General features: G+C 38.8%; 1 pseudogene; it reads right to left on the bottom strand.

The window, feature by feature from the left end:
- Positions 1–8,533: 8,533 nt before the first annotated feature.
- LOC115361808 (putative nuclease HARBI1) lies at positions 8,534–9,389 on the bottom strand (annotated as a pseudogene).
- Positions 9,390–14,843: the final 5,454 nt, after the last annotated feature.

The following is a 14,843-nucleotide window of genomic DNA, read 5'->3' as shown; positions in this document are numbered from 1 at the left end:
TTGGTTCTTGCCATAATATGAATTTTAACAGTTGTCCAATAGGGCTGTCGGCTGTGTAGTAACCTGACTTCTGCACAACACAACTGATGGTCCCAACCCCATTGATAAAGCAAGAAATTCCACTAATTAACCCTGATAAGGCACACCTCTGAAGTGAAAGCCATTTCAGGTGACTACCTCTTGAAGCTCATCAAGAGAATGCCAAGAGTGTGCAAAGCAGTAATCAGAGCAAAGGGTGGCTATTTTGAAGAAACTAGAATATAAAACATGTTTTCAGTTATTTCACCTCCACATGTGTTCATTCATAGTTTTGATGCCTTCAGTGAGAATCTACAATGTAAATGGTCATGAAAATAAAGAAAACGCATTGAATGAGAAGGTGTGTCCAAACTTTTGGCCTGTACTATATATATATATATATGTATATATACAGTGGAGGAAATAATTATTTGATAGTTTTGTAAGTTTGCCTATTTACAAAGAAATGAACACTATTATAATTTTACTGGTAGTGAGAGATAGAATATCAAAAAGAAAATCCAGAAAATCACATTATATAAAAGATATAAACTGATTTGCATTTCACTGAGTGAAATAAGTATTTGATCCCCTAGCAACCATTAAGAATTCTGGCTCCCACAGACCTATTAGATACTCAACTAATAATAGATACTAATCTCAACTTGTTACCTGCATAAAAGACACCTGTCTCAACTTGTCACCTGTATATAAGACAGCTGTTCACAGAATCAATCAATCAGACTCCAACCTCTCCATCATGGGCAAGACCAAAGAGCTGTCTAAGGATGTCAGGGACAAGATTATAGACCTGCACAAGGCCGGAAAGTGCTACAAGACCATAAGCAAGAAGCTGGGTGAGAAGGAGACAACTGCTGGTGCAATTATTCGAAAATGGAAGAAACACAAAATGACCATCAGTTGACCTCGGTCTGGGGTTCCACGCAAGATCTCACCTTGTGGGGTATCAATAATCATGAGAAAGGTGAGAAATCAGCCTACAACTGCACGGGAGGAGCTTCTTAATGATCTCAAGGCAGCTGGGACCATGGTCACCAAGAAAATCATTGGTAACACACTATGCTGTAATGGATTAAAATCCTGCAGTGCCCGCAAGGTCCCCCTGCTCAAGAAGGCACAGGTACAGGCCCGTCTGAAGTTTGCCAATGAACACCTGAATGATTCAGAGAATGCTTGGGAGAAGGTGCTGTGGTCAGATGAGACCACAATTGAGCTCTTTAGCATCAACTCAACTCGCCGTGTTTGGAGGAAGAGAAATGCTGATTATGACCCCAAGAACACCATCCCCACCATCAAGCATGGAGATGGAAGTATTATGCTTTGGGGGTGTTTCTCTGCCAAGGGGACAGGACGACTTCACCGCATCGACAGGAGGATGGACAGGGCCATGTACCGCAAAATCCTGAGTGACAACCTCCTTCCCTCCGCCAGGACACTGAAAATGGGATGTGGATGGGTCTTCCAGCACGACAATGACCCAAAACATACGGCCAAGGCAACAAAGGAGTGGCTCAAGAAGAAGCACATTAAGGTCATGGAGTGGCCTCGCCAGTCTCCAGACCTTAATCCCATAGAAAATCTGTGGAGGGAGCTGAAGCTTCAAGTTGCCACATGACAGCCTCGAAACCTTAAGGATTTGGAAATGATCTGCAAAGAGGAGTGGACCAAAATTCTTCCTGATGTGTGTGTATACCTGGTGATCAACTACAAAAAATGTCTGACCTCTTCACTTGCCAACAAGGGTTTTGCGACCAAGTACTACATCATGTTTTGCTAGGGGATCAAATACTTATTTCACTCAATGAAATGCAAATCAGTTTATGTCTTTTATATTAAGTGATTTTTTGGATTTTCTTTTTGGTATTCTATCTCTCACTGTTAGAATAAACCTACCGTTAAAATTATAGAGTGTTCATTTCTTTGTCAGTAGGCAAACTTACAAAATCGGCAAGGGATCAAATAATTATGTATATATATATATTTATATATATATATATATATATATATATATATATATATATATATATATATATATATATATGTATATATATATATATATATATATATATATATATATATATATTGTGCATATTAAAAGCTTATTAAAGCCTGAGGAAAAACAATTGAATTTGAATTGTTGTAAAAGCAACCAAGAAGCGGCTAAGCTAAATAAATAAATAAATGAATAATAAAAAGTTACATATCAGACAGGAATTTCATTTCTGTTATTTTTCATTTTGCAGTATGTGCTGTGTAATTATTCAGATAAAGCAAGGAGAGGCTTTTATTAAATAAACCATTCAGAAACTCACCTAGTTGGTCACTGCTCTGCCGACTATGTTTTTATGCAGCACAGATTAAGTACAGATTCCAAGTGCAGAAGAAATGGTAATCTCTTAGCTGTGTTTTCTAATTTATATGATAAATTTTGTGGCTGCATGGCTTCCACTGAATTGGGCGGAGTGCTGCAGTGGGGAGTGCTGATTAAAAAACAAACAAACAAAAAAAAAAAACAGACGCAGTTCTGTGGAATTTCCTGGTCTTACAGGAAATTCAGTTATCTATTGTGATTTTGAAATACTTCCTATGATTTTACTTTTTTACATTAAATGTAGTACTTACAAGAATTAGGCTCGATTGTTACAGCTGGTTGTTTAGGAAAACATCATTAACCTTAACCTTAAAAAAATCACATTTTTTTTTTTAAATTTATATTTTAATTAAATTCTAACAATAAGAATCACAATTAAGACAGCAACATACACTATATATAGGGTGGGGGTCAAACAGAGGGTCAAGATTGAGTTAAAAAATGTTAAAAAAAAAAAAAAAAAAAAAAAAAAAAAAAGACTGCTGATGTAAGTTTAGGAGGGACCACTGGATGCTGGAGGGAGCTTTAGTGGACTTCCAGCGCAGGAGAAGAGAACGTCTTGCCAGCGAGCAAGTGAAGGTGAGGATATCCAGTTGCTTAGAAGTGAATTGCTTGGAGTCCTCTGGAAAGGAAAATATGGCAATATGGGTAAGGCAAGATAATAATGGGCAGGAATAGAACATATGGGTTAAATTGCAGGGTTAGGGTTAGGGTTAGGGTGCTCTGCTATATTTCTCTGATGGGGTTGTTTTCCCCAAAAGGACACTAGGTGTCTTTAGGGGTGTTAATTAATGTCTTTAAATGAATGTTAGATTTCTTGGGCCAGCCTCAGCATGCAATACCTAGTGCTCAGAGGAAAATTGCCATTTGACAAACAAAAACATGGCTCCTATACACCGTTTTTTTTTATTTTTTATTTTTTATTTTTTATTTTTTATTTTTTATTTTTTATTTACACAAGCAGACAGAAAAAAGCCAACAAACAACGACCACCAAAACAATTCAACAGAAATGCATAGGAGTCTGAAACATGGGTATGGTAATACATAAATCATTTAATGTTTATTAATCCTTAATCTATCATTAAGACATGAACTTAATACCAATTCTTAATTTGTGGGTTTGTGGCAAGCAGCAGCAGTGGCATAATTCACATAGTTTCTTATGGCTTTAAACCGCTGTGGTCTCGATGCACTATTGCAGCCCTAAACCCCGATCTTGTCAGTTAATTTCTGTCTGTATCTTGTTCACGCAGGCTCTTTGATCTAGATAAAGCACCATATAAATGTAGCCCATGATTACTCATTATTAACTTACTGTGATGTAGTCTAGCAATAGCCTTGGTGATGAGGTGTGTGTAATTCATGTCAGTTGTCCAGTTAGTTTATTATTCTTGCCATTTGATCCCTAAACTGGAAAGATCCACCTGCCTTGCTTAAATAAAAAAAAAATGAGAAAAATAATATTAATAATATCCCCAAATCCAAATAACTTTTCTTGCTTGATTAACAGGAGAAGCACTTTCTCTCTGTTATTACCCAAGCTCTTAGAGAAGTTAACTGGCTGGATGAGTCTAAGTTTAAGAGTGAATCATAATAATTTAATAAATGATCAATATAAGCTCATGTCTTCCATTTTTTAATCATGACAGGCTATCATTCTCTGATCATCCTTTCATCATGCTGAACTCACATCTACATGCTGTTGGTACTCCTTAAAAATATACCTAGTATTAGAAATTGCCACACAAGACGTAATGCAAGGTGTCAGGATATTGCTGACCTTATTAATGATTAAGTGCTGCAGTTATACTACCAGCTTGTATCACTTCCCCATTCTGGACCATCTCCTCTTCACTGTGAATCATTTTCCTGACAAAATAACGGAGAATAACTGGCAGCAGCGTTGACAACAAGTTACTGTAAACTAGGGATGAGTGAGTACACCACTATCTGTATCTGTAGCTATCATATCTGTTTAAACATCTACATTATCTGTATCCATACTCGGAGTGGGCGGAGCCGAAACGGAAGTGGGCGGGCTCAAGTTGGAAGTTGGTGGAGTTTGACCGGAAATGGGTGGGGCTTAATCGGTAGGTTATCTTAAGCCTGAAATTGATAAGGGTTGATCAGAAGTTGCGATATTGTTTATTTGAAAACTATTTACAGAACAGCCTCAGAAGCTTCAGATCAATGTTTTTGATCACAATAGTAAACAAACGATTTACAGAACAAGTTTTTTATAAACACAGAACATGAATATTCTTAATATTATTCTTCAATGAATACAACACATGCAGTGGGCAATTATGACGTACTAGCGTATATATATATATATATATATATATATATATATATATATATAGATAGATAGATAGATAGATAGATAGATAGATAGATTTATATAGATATAGCTATAGCTTAATTTGTAATATTTATACTACTACTATATTCATTTTTTATGAACTACAGTGAGAAAGGGTCAGACTCTCAGTGCATGCAGCCAAAATAAAATCAAAATAATAATATACTTTGTGTGTTCAGCTAATATATGTGTGTAAGTGGTGTTTGTGTTAAGACTGTGACTCTGCACCGCGTCCGGTACGAGCAAAGTTTTCCAACTTACTTTATATCAGAAACCAGCCGGTAAGAGGGAGCAGACGGTGAAAAAAAAAAAACCCGATCGCTGTGTCGGCAGTGGGAGACGCGACGCCAGTCGCATTCAGCCCCAACCCCTAAGCCTAACTCTGCTCAAAAGCAGCGCGTCTGTTACCAGCCAAGTTTAGCAGAAACTCTACTGACTATCAGTGATTACAGACCGAGGGAAGAGTGAGCTGAAAAAACCTGACCGCTACTGAAGAGAAACGCGAGATGAGCTGTCACACCTGAGTGAGTGACAGCTGAGGTTGTCCCTGTGTGTGTGTGTGTGTGTGTGTGTGTGTGAGAGAGAGAGAGAGAGAAAGAGAGAGAGAGAGTGAGGGGCACCACTGTACTGTCTGTGTGTAGGGGAGGGGCGCTGTGTGTGACCTGTCCTATCACACAATCAGCTACCCAATAAAGATTTTCATTCATCACGAGCACGGATATTGACTCATATTACTGGGATCATACTGGTACTCGGAAAAAGTGCTATATCCGTACCGGATACTCGTTTCAACCGAGTATCCGGCTCATCCCTAGTTTTAAATATATATAAAATTCACGAGAATGTGTATTCTCTTTAAAATGAAGACCGGAACAGCATAAGAGAATAAAGGGGGGTTTGTACAGTGACTCACACACGCTGCTTGTGAATCTCTTCCAGGTCAAACTGAGCCAAGAGCTCTGCTGGCCTCTGAAAATGAGGCTCACTGAGGCTCTGCCACATGTCTGGCTGAGCAGAGAGGGGCTGATGGAGGACGCCCAGGTCGCCCTCTTCGCCTGCAGTCTCATCGCCACAGAGGTCATGAACCACCTCAAGCCATCTGTGAGCTTTGCAGACGGCACGAAGAGCGGTGACGAGCTGCCCTGCAAATTAACACTCAAACTGAGAGGATATGGAGCTGCTCATAGAAACTGTATAGCAACATATTTCAAAATGTGTCTATGTATTTATTTACATAAAGTTGGGTTGAGGCAGGATTTTTTTTCTCAAGCTCATAATTTACAGTTCATGATCACATGGTTTGTGTTAGCTGTAGCCTTTAAAGTTTCATCATGTGTAAAACTAAACTCCTCGTCTGTGGTACTGTGTAAAATGTAATTTTAACAAAACACAAACCATTCATAAAATCACTGCAGATCTATTGTTGTGATGAGAAATCAAAAAAATCAGTTTATTAGTAGAAGACAAGAGGAGACACAGTCCAGAGGGGTATTGCACAAAAGTAGAATAAAGAAATCCAGGACAACTGAGCAAATGCGGCTATGTCAAGCTATGTCAAGCCAGGTGTAGATAGTTGGGATAAGTGCGTGTTCACAGCATTCTTAAATAGACCACGGGATCGATCACAGAATCACGGATGGGAAGATGGACAACACTTGTGCGTCTTACTTCACGGCCACTGAACAACAGCTGCTGATGGAGCAGTACGAAGAAATTAAGCACATAATCAGAAAAAAGGAAATACAGTCACAAATCAAGGACAGAGAGAAAGCCTGGCAGACAATAGCGGACCGGCTTAATGCGTAAGTAGTCCAAAAATGTACTACAATTAATAGTGCTCCACTGGAACAATTAAAGTCCTAAAGGTGTTACTTTCCACTAATCAACAGTTGTACACTTTGCTTTAAATAAGGCAAGTAGAAGTGCATGTTACTCAGGAAATGTAGAATATAATTAAGTGCAAACAATTATCCACAATGTGTGCCAATGATATCTAATTAATCTGTTTTTCCCAAATTATGTTTTTTTTTTCGTCTATTTTATGTATCTATCCATGATAAAGAATGAACTTGTCTGGCCAGAAAAGGACTTGGCAGCAAGTCAAAATAAATTACAAGAACATTTTGCAGGCTGGTAAGTGACTATAGTGTAGATAACAATGAACAAATGAGGTGCTGACATATTGAATGTCTATGATTGTAGCAGTTAAAAAAAAAAGCTCATAAAACTGGCACAGGGCGCGGCCCACCTGGCCAGGATCTGACCCCAGCAGAGGAGCTGGCCCTCCATGTAAATAAAGGGAGGCCAGTGATGGAGGGGATCCAGGGAGGGACAGCCACAGACTGTGTCCCAGCAACAGAAACTGGCTGCTTCATACAAGGTACATATCTCAATCCATCACCTGAGAATCTATACCTCTCAATGAGATACTCATCTCCAAAGGCCAGTGGGTCCGACCTGTCCCGGAAGACTCTTTCAAGCCTAAATGCTCTCCTGAGGATTAGGCCTTCCTCATCCAGTACATCCTCCAAAAAAGGGCATGCAACAGAAACTGGCTGCTTCATACAAGGTGCATACTGCAGTACTATGGAGCACAATTAAATACATATATTATACTGTCTGACTTTGGATTTCCCTGGTGTTTCTGGGAACACAGTTATGCTTTTGGAGCCACCAGAAGATGATCCAGTTAGTACATTTTATTGAAATCACAGGCTTGGCATGTCCTGACAAAAATCTTAATAGAAGTTCTCATAATGCATGTATGTATATGGCAGGGGGAAGGCACATCTGCAGCTACGGACTGCACCTCTGCAGACGAGGAGACCATATCATTGGACTCCAGAAAGCATGAGGTACCATGTCAATTTTTTTTAAAATATCCTGCATTTAGTCCATAATTGATATGAAGTCAGTGATTTGGTGCTAATAGAAAATAACATATTTGTAACAGGACCCAGACGCTGCACAGCCTCATAAGCAGCCTGGTAACATTGTGAGTATTGGCTTCAGTAAATCTACATTATGCACAAATCCTGCTGTGCTAACTGACATTTCTTTTACAGAATTCACAAACTGTCAGATCTTTGTACGCCAAGCACCTTGAGAGACAGATTGAACTTGCAGATGTGAAAATCCTGTTGAAAAAAAGAAAGCTGCAAGTAATGGACCCTCAGGAAACTGGACCTGGAAATCCAGAAACTAGATTTGGTGACGTGGAATTTAAAAGATGACCGCACACTGTGTTACCAATGCCAGACAAAATGCACATACACAGTAACAAGTAACATAGAAGATGCTTTTATTAAAGAGGATGAATCAAAAGACTAAGTGAAAAAATTCACAATGTATTGCTCCCTGACCATTCTGCCATTAATGTTGTCTGGCAAAATAGGAGCATTTTCCCAGTCAACATCAGCGGGGGCCCCTCTCCTTTCTTAGGCCTGCAATGTTATGCAGCACTGTACATGCAACAATTACATCACAGGCCCTGTCCAGGGAAACCCTCAGATGGTGCAGGCACTGAAACCGAGACTTCAGAAGACCAAAGGTCATCTCGATTCAAGCCCTTGTTTTGGCATGTGCATGGTTGTAGGCCTGCTGTGGTGGGGTTTGGGGGTCCGCAAGGGGAGTCAAGAGAAATGACTCACAGGCATAGCCTTTGTCTCCCAGCAGCACACCAGAGAATTCACCTGATAATACAAGATACAATTTATAAAACTACACAGCAGAGTTAAAGACTTATAATGTCCAAGGTGCTTAAAATAAAATGTGTGGCTTATCTTGTGAGAGTCTCTCATAAACTAGACTAGCCCGAAAGACTCTGGAATCATGCACTGAGCCAGGCCACTTTGCCTCTAAGTTGCTGACAAGGCAGTCAGCATCACAGATCATCTGAAACGATAAGATGTAACCTATTAAATAAGTGAATGCACAGAATTAATTTATGTAGGTCACAGTAACCACAAATCAGTCTTACCTGAACATTGATACTGTGGAAGGACTTCCTGTTGATGTAATCTCCCTTGTGTTCCCCTGAGGGGCGTTTGACTCTCATATTGGTGCAATCCACTGCACATTAGGGAAAGCTGTAACAAAAGCTGTAACAAAAAATAGTGAGTATCCAACTGTGACACATCAAATTAGAAACTAACAATTGCAAGTTGAAATTGATGTTACCTGCAATCTTGTAAAACTCCTCCTTGATGTAGAGGGGTCTTCTGTGGCCAGGGAAGGTGATGAATATGTGTTTGAGTGATTTCAGTGCCAGACAAACACATCTTATTGTGCGGCAAATACGTAGTTCCTTTATTGAGGTTCTCTGCATCCCCTACAGAATAAAGGACACTCCCACTTGCAAAGAACCTCAGTGTAACACAGACCACCTGTGGTACAGTGAGGGCATGGCTTCGTGCTGTCTGGTGTGTATTTTAGGACCCAGCAGCCTACATAAATATCTCAGTCCATCACCTGAGAATCTATACCTCTCAATAAGATACTCATCTCCAAAGGCCAATGGGTCCGACCTGTCCCGGAAGACTCTTTCAAGCCTAAATGCTCTCCTGAGGATTAGGCCTTCCTCATCCAGTACATCCTCCAAAAAAGGGCATGCCATCATGAAGAGGAAACAGGTGAATGGGAGTTGGACCTATATATATTGCCGTCGTCACAGACTTCATTGAAACCACCTTTGCAACTTCATCCGCCATGTTTTCTAATCTCAATAACTGCAGTAATTCAGATAGTCATCAAACCTCTGACGACAATTAGACAAGCAGTCTTCATTAGTGTAGCAATATAACACTAGGCCTGACAGTAATAATAATACCACGTGAATGAATATAAAAAGACTGTTGCAATTACAAACAGTCAACAGACTTCAATGAAATGACAATTAACAATATATCTGTAATATTTTTGATGCAGGATAATTAAAATGATGCAACATATTTAGAAAAACCATGGAAATGCTGTGAAACACATTTATTTCTCACAGGATTGACAGTGGAACTACAGATGAATCACTAGGATTAATCTTAGCCTGGTTGTTAGCCTGGTCTGGAGCAGGCGAGCTGCAGAGAATGAATCACCATAGTAACTTGACCCGGGTAAGTTTGACCTGCTTTCATGCAACCAACTTGAGGCTAAATTCAGCCAGGATAACCAAGATATCCCGGCTTAATCCCTTATCCTAGTTTTGCGCAATACCCCTCGGGTACAAATTAGATCTGACTTTTTGTTGTTGTTTTTATTTTTTTTGACAGGTTGCTGGAACAGAGCAAAGAAAGAAGAGTTCAAAGAAGAAGTTCTTCTCTTGGCTCTGTGGCCTGTTCCGGCCCAAGAGTCCATATCGTCTCAGCACACCATGTTGATTTTCTTTCTTTCTTTCTTTCTTTCTTGCTTGATTGATTCCTTTATTTATTGGCAATTGATTGATTTCTTTATTTATTGGCAGTTGATTGATTTCTTTATTTATTGATTGTTAGTTGATTGATTTCTTTCTTTGTTTATTGATTGATTTCTTTCTTGGCAGTCAGCCTTGCGTCTGGCAGGCTGATCTGACCGTCCTCTCCATCCCTCCGTTCCTTAGTGTCTTGTGAGGTCGGCAAGCCCTGGTTGTGTCTGGTGCCTTGGCTTGAGGCAGCAGTCCTCTGCGTCTGGTGGTACTGGCTGCCTGGGGATGTGGAAATAGTGTAAATAGTGTACATTTTGTTAATAGTTTATTTGTTGGTGTTGATTGCACCAGCTTTATCACAGAGCACTTTTGTTTGGTGGTCTCATTCAAAGGCCTGTTGTGTCAGCAGTATCAGAGCTGACAGACACTCCCTGGACTCCAAAATGAAACATGCACCTGTATTGTTGTTCCCCAGCCTGGCAGCCAAATTCTCTGCCATCTCACATTTCTATTTTTCTAAATATGCACAGTAACCTGGCCCTGGTTGCTGGTACAATAAGTTACCTGGGGTTGTTTCAGTGAAAAGACTTGAGTTCCTTTTTTTCTGTTTTTATTCCCTCATTAAACTATTTTATTTTATTATGCTCAGCCTTGTTTCCTCAGTCTCTCATTCTATAGTTTATATTCTGTATTTGATAAGTGGATCACACTTCAACCAGTTTCTTCTAACTTGTTCAGGTGTTGTGACTCTGACAATTCTCAGATCTTTGCTCAGTAAAAACATGACGTAGCTTCGATGAAGCAGTTCAACCAGCACATACACTGAAAGGTTTTATGTTCTTTTTTTTTCTAAATGTATTTATATGTTTTTAATGAATGTTTTGCACCTTGATCCTGAGAGAAATGTAATTTCATTCAGTTGTATGCACTTTTATCAGGACATATGTTTGAAATAACACACTAAGCCTGAATCTGAATATGTATGCAACATTGCTGAACAATATTAAAATGAATGTTTTATTTTCCAAACTTTGAAGCTATTTAAGAGAAAAGATTTCAGTGGTTAAATCCTCCTAGTTAGCAGGACCAGGGACAGCCTCAGACTCAGTAAAACACTCTTCACTGTGCATCATAAGACAACGAACAACAACCAGGGACTTCACATAATTCAGTCAAGAATCAGCTTTTCACAAAATCAAGCAGTACAACAACTCTTGCTAGCTGAGTTTTTTTTTTTGAAAATGTTTATTTATTGATGCATTTATTTATTTTACAGGAAAACAGGCAAATATAACAGGCTGCTTTCTCTACCATCTCAAACTCTTGCAAAATAATGCTGATTGTCTTCACAGTTATATTCTTGACAAAAACGTTTCATAAACTTTATTTACTTAAGAGAGACAGCAATGTATTCTAAACAGAAATATCCACCCAAGCCAGACTATTTTATTTTCTCAAGACAATCTGTCACAGTAAAATTATTCATGTCATTTGATTTGGGCATAATACATGTTCTTTGCTTTCTTCTTTTTTAATGTAAGAGGACAAGAAAAAATGTGGTTCATATCTCAAACTCCCAAACAAGTCTTCTTTTCACAAATCCAAGGCCGACTCTTAGAACAAGGAAAATCATTCCATCCATCTTGTGCTGGTACCAGTTCTCCACAGTCTTCACTTTTACCATGATCATTAGGCTCATTTTCCATCCAGGACCTATTCATGATTAAATCATATGACAAAACAACTTAATAGCATTTTGTGTTAAGTAGTTGTATATTATGGTATGTCGAATTAGCTGACAAGTTTTCATTTCATTTAGTAACAGAAGGAGCTAAAAACATGAGGAGGGAGCAGGATGATTTCTTACAGAGTTAGAAACATCAGGGTTATATATTATAAATAAACTATATTATAAATAATAGAAAATCAACCAAAAGTTCTCATTTCTATGTAAATGGCCTCAGGGGCATGTCACTGAATGGGCAGGATTACTGGAATTGGCACAGAAAATATTTAAAATTTGTCTAAAGCAAATTTAGTCTTACTTCTTAGTCCTTTTTACATGAGTTAGCTCCACCAGCACAGCAAAACAGAGATGCCAGCATGTCATTCAAAAGTGTTGATTTACTGTAATTTTGAGTCACAGAAAGATGGTCACATTAAAAATCAGTTTCTTACATGTAGCTCAGACTTGATCCATCCACCCACTTCCACTCCCCTTCTGTTTCCTGATCAAACAGACCAATCCAGACTGTGAGACCAAAGTTCTTCAGAAACAACTGAGTTTGAAAAATCATACAGAGAAAAGATTTTAAGCAACAAACAAAAACAATGACTATGTTTACCTACATGGAGTAATCGTCATCTTATTCCTGTTGGACTGTTTACATGAGGCTTCAATGCACTGCCATGGAGGTACAAGCTTTGTCATGAATAAAACAATTTAAAAAGTACTGCCATTTACAGACCAAATGGTCTGAACATAATTTTCTGATTTGAGGCTGGTCTGAGCCGATTATCTTCCAAAACCAAGTGTAAAAAATGTGTTAAATCTGTTGTTACATCTGTGGTCTCCCACGTTGTTAAGATTTTAGCGTGAACCGCCCATTAAAGGTCCAGCGCCATGGTTTTACCTCAGCCAGGTAATGAAGGCAAGAGATTTTTCTGACATGTAGCTGGATGGCAGGCATGTGGTCTAGATAAGGAAAGCTCTTAGCTCTGGGTTAAGAAAGTATTTACACTGGCTCATTGTTAAGTGTCTAGGAACTATTACAGCACCAATGACTAATGTTATCCAGCCTGGCAATGTCATTCTTTCCATCCTTGTTCAACCACCACTGTATACACACAATCACCTACACAACCTGGAGCTGTGTAGGTGATTGTTCACTGGTACTTTAGTAAAACCAAGGTTTTACTAAAAAGAATAAGACTTCTTTCAATTCCTGCCTTGCTGTAACTTGTCCTGAGCTGAATCTTTCTTGATACTGTCAGTCAGGGCAGTGTGTGTTATAGCTGGTGGGCAGGCCAGTACACCTCATGGTCTAGCGGACTATCCACTGCCTGCTTTTGGCCAACCTTGAATTTGGGTCGTTTTATACATGATTCAGTGGAGCAGTCTGGAGAGAGGCTTATACCATAAGTAAGAACTCTTGTTCTTATTTGTAAAACCCTTACATTACATTTAATATATCACGACAGGATATCAGGCAGCTCAAGCGCCACTTTTTGCCTCGTATTTGTACTGCAGCTGATTTTATTTATTTTTTCTGGACTGTCAAGTGAAATTTTGGTGAGTTTCTATGGGCACGATGAGTTTTTTTGAGGAAACGATCGCATTTCCTAGCTGCAAAAACACATTAAGCCTTAGATATTAATGTGTAAATAAAATTTAAACTTTCCCAGCCCGTCTCTCACCTGTTCTTCTCTGCTGTTGATGATCACCAGGTCAGCTCCTCTCCCCAGACAGTCTTGCCTGCTGTCATTCCAGTTTTTATTTTCTGAAGACAGGAAGTAACAGCTGCTGCTGAAGTAGATCCATCCGTCTTGGCATAATTGTGACGTCAGCTCTATAGAACAAAGACATTTTTTTTTTGCTCATAAAATGCTCATGTGGTTTAATATACACTTAAAATCAATAATTTATATGAGCCAGGGCATTGCAGAGAATTTATAAAACATTTTTTAACTTCTTTTTTCTGTTGATCATGCCTTTTTTCTCCTTTTCCTGCCTGTCAATCTTCATTTGCAGCTGAGTCACTTTGTTAAGACAGGTCTGTAACGGGTTCCTCTCTTCAGTCACTTTGTTGAGACAGGTCTGTAACTGGTTCCTCTCTTCAGTCAGGTTGTTGAGACAGGTCTGAATCTCTTTGTTGTCTGTAAAATAACAAAGGTGTAGTGTATTTTAGATCAATGCTAGTAATCATGGCACCACAGACTTAGTTCAACAGTTGACTGAACATGAAACGTCCAGCTCACAGTGTACCACCAGGCCGATGACTGTAGCCAGGAGGAGAAGACACAGCAGCCCCAGACACACTGCAGCAGTTCGTCTTTTTTCACCTATAAAACAAACCATAGTATCCTTACAGTTGGTTGTGTAATCTCTTGCATGAAAATTGTTGTGTAATCTCTGACATGAAAATTCTTTGTGTGTACATTTGTGTGTGTTTGTGTTGATGCATGGATCAATACCTGCACGCTGCTCTCTTCTTGTTGGTCTGTCCTTAAACTCCATGGTGGTTGTTGCTGAATTATGCAGCTTTTCACCTGTTTGCCTGTCGGATCACAGAAGTTAAAAAAAAAAAAAAAAAGTATATATATATATATATATATATATATATATATGTATATATATATATCGTGCATATTAAAAGCTTATTAAAGCCTGAGGAAAAACAATTGAATTTGAATTGTTGTAAAAGCAACCAAGAAGCGGCTAAGCTAAATAAATAAATAAATGGATAATAAAAAGTTACATATCAGACAGGAATTTCATTTCTGTTATTTTTCATTTTGCAGTATGTACTGTGTAATTATTCAGATAAAGCAAGGTGAGGCTTTTATTAAATAAACCATTCAGAAACTCACCTAGTTGGTCACTGCTCTGTCGACTCTGTTTTTATGCGGCACAGATGAAGTACAGAGTCCAAGTGCAGAAGAAATGGTAATCTC

The sequence above is a fragment of the Myripristis murdjan genome, chromosome 1, assembly GCF_902150065.1.
Source record: "Myripristis murdjan chromosome 1, fMyrMur1.1, whole genome shotgun sequence".
Classification (NCBI taxonomy): domain Eukaryota; kingdom Metazoa; phylum Chordata; class Actinopteri; order Holocentriformes; family Holocentridae; genus Myripristis; species Myripristis murdjan.
This window is presented reverse-complemented; position numbering and strand designations above follow the sequence as displayed.